Here is a 2,500-nt window from a genome sequence, read left to right on the forward strand (position 1 = left end):
AAGTGTTTAGCAAAAGGGCATTTGGTCTAGTGGTATGATTCTCGCTTTGGGTGCGAGAGGTCCCGAGTTCGATTCTCGGAATGCCCCATTAACTTTTTCCAAAACTATATGTTTTAAATGGCCAGACAGATTCATTGGATGTAAACATGTAATGCCTGGTTTGTTAATATTCATAATCATTATTTCAACAATGTTTTTTAACAACATGAATGAATATAGCCACATATGACCAAATAAGAGCAAGTGACCACAATATGACCAAATATGGTGATCTTCAATGTTTAACCTAAGTTGTGTAGCATGAGGGCATTTGGTCTAGTGGTATGATTCTCGCTTTGGGTGCAAGAGGTCCCGAGTTTGATTCTCGGAATGCCCCGTTGACTTTTTGGATGTCTGATTTAAAAAGTAGGTTTAAGAACTATCTTGGAACAACATGTTCTTTAGTGCACTTTCCTATCAAGACTAATTTATCAAGTAAAAGTCAACATAGAGCACAAGACCACACTATGAACAAATACATATGGTGGCCTTCAATGTTTCAACCAAAGTGCTTAGCAATAGGGCATTTGGTCTAGTGGTATGATTCTTGCTTTGGGTGCGAGAGGTCCCGAGTTCGATTCTCGGAATGCCCCGTTGAGTTTTTCTAAAACTATATGTTTCAAATGACCAGGCAGAGTCATTGGATGTAAACATGTGATGCCTAGTTTGTCATTATTCATAATAATTATTTTAACAATGTTTTTTAACAACATCAATGAATATAGCCACATAAGACCAAATAAGAGCAAGTGACCACAATATGACCAAATATGGTGATATTCAATGTTTAACCTAAGTTGTGTAGCAAGAGGGCAATTGGTCTAGTGGTATGATTCTCGCTTTGGATGCGAGAGGTCCCGAGTTCGATTTTTAGAATGCCCCGTTGACTTTTTGGATGTCTAATTTAAAAAATAGGTATCAGAACTGTCATGGAACAACATGTTCTTTAGTGCATTTTCCTATCAAGACTATCTTATTAAGTAAAAGTCAACTTAGAGCACAAGACCACAATATGAACAAATACATATGGTGGCCTTCAATGTTTCAACCAAAGTGCTTAGCAATAGGGCATTTGGTCTAGTGGTATGATTCTCGCTTTGGGTGCGAGAGGTCCCGAGTTCGATTCTCGGAATGCCCCATTGACTTTTTCAAAAACTATATGTTTTAAATGGCTAGACAGAGTCATTGGATATAAACATGTGATGCCTGATTTGTTAGTATTCATAATCATTATTTCAACAATGTATTTTTAACAACATGAAAGAATATAGCCATATAAGACCAAATAAGAGCAAGTGACCACAATATGACCAAATATGGTTATCTTCATTGTTTATCCTAAGTTGTGTAGCAAGAGGGCATTTGGTCTAGTGGTATGTTTTCGCTTCGGGTGCGAGAGGTCCCGAGTTCGATTCTCGGAATGCCCCGTTGACTTTTTGGATGTCTGATTTAAAAACTAGGTATAAGAACTGTCATGGAACAACATGTTCTTAAGTGCATTTTCCTATCAAGACTAACTTATTTTGTAAAAGTTAACTTAGAGCACCAAACCACATTATGAACACAAAAATATGGTGGCCTTCAATGTTTAAACCAAAGTGCTTAGCAATAAGGCATTTTGTCTAGTGGTATGATTCTCGCTTTGGGTGCGAGAGGTCCCAAGTTCGATTCTTGGAATGCCCCATTGACTTTTTCCAAAACTATATGTTTTAAATGGCCAGACAGAGTCATTGGATGTAAACATGTAATGCTTGGTTTGTCATTATTTATAAATATTATTTCAACAATGTTTTTTAACAACATGAATGAATATAGACACATATGACCAAATAAGAGCAAGTGACCACAATATGACCAAATATGGTGATCTTCAATGTTTAACCTAAGTTGTGTCGCAAGAGGGCATTTGGTCTAGTGGTATGATTCTCGCTTTGGGTGCGAGAGGTCCCGAGTTCGATTTTCGGAATGCCCCATTGGCTTTTTCCAAAACACTATATTTTAAATGACCAGGCACAGTCATTGGATGTAAACATTTGATGCGTGGTTTGTCATTATTCATAATTTTTATTTCAACAATGTTTCTTAACAACGTCAATGAATATAGCCACATATGACTAAATAAGAGCAAGTGACCACAATATGACCAAATATGGTGATCTTCAATGTTTAACCTAAGTTGTGTAGCAAGAGGGCATTTGGTCTAGTGGTATGATTCTCGCTTTGGGTGCGAGAGGTCCCGAGTTCGATTCTCGGAATGCCCCGTTGACTTTTTGGATGTCTGATTTAAAAACTAGGTTTAAGAACTATCATGGAACAACATGTTCTTTAGTGCATTTTCCTATCAAGACTAATTTATTAACTAAAAGTCAAGATAGAGCACAAAACCACATTATGACCACATACATATGGTGGCGTTCAATGTTTAAAACAAAATGCTTAGGAATAGGGCATTTGGTCTAGT

General features: G+C 37.0%; 4 non-coding genes across 4 annotated transcripts in view; all 4 read left to right on the top strand.

Moving 5' to 3' along the window:
* Positions 1-15: 15 nt before the first annotated feature.
* TRNAP-UGG (transfer RNA proline (anticodon UGG)) lies at positions 16-87 on the top strand. The gene has a single exon. It is a non-coding gene; the product is annotated as a tRNA-Pro (tRNA).
* A 1,018-nt stretch (positions 88-1,105) lies between these two features.
* Positions 1,106-1,177, top strand: TRNAP-UGG (transfer RNA proline (anticodon UGG)). Its single transcript has one exon. It is a non-coding gene; the product is annotated as a tRNA-Pro (tRNA).
* A 1,051-nt stretch (positions 1,178-2,228) lies between these two features.
* On the top strand, positions 2,229-2,300 carry TRNAP-UGG (transfer RNA proline (anticodon UGG)). Its single transcript has one exon. It is a non-coding gene; the product is annotated as a tRNA-Pro (tRNA).
* A 184-nt stretch (positions 2,301-2,484) lies between these two features.
* The window catches only part of TRNAP-UGG (transfer RNA proline (anticodon UGG)), a 72-nt gene continuing 56 nt past the window's right edge, over positions 2,485-2,500 (top strand). Inside the window, exon 1 of the tRNA in view lies at positions 2,485-2,500. This exon is cut by the window's right edge and continues 56 nt beyond it. This is a non-coding gene — a tRNA (tRNA-Pro).

This window comes from Camelina sativa, chromosome 14, assembly GCF_030686135.1.
Source record: "Camelina sativa cultivar CO46 ecotype springtype chromosome 14, ASM3068613v1".
NCBI classification, from domain to species: Eukaryota; Viridiplantae; Streptophyta; class Magnoliopsida; order Brassicales; family Brassicaceae; genus Camelina; species Camelina sativa.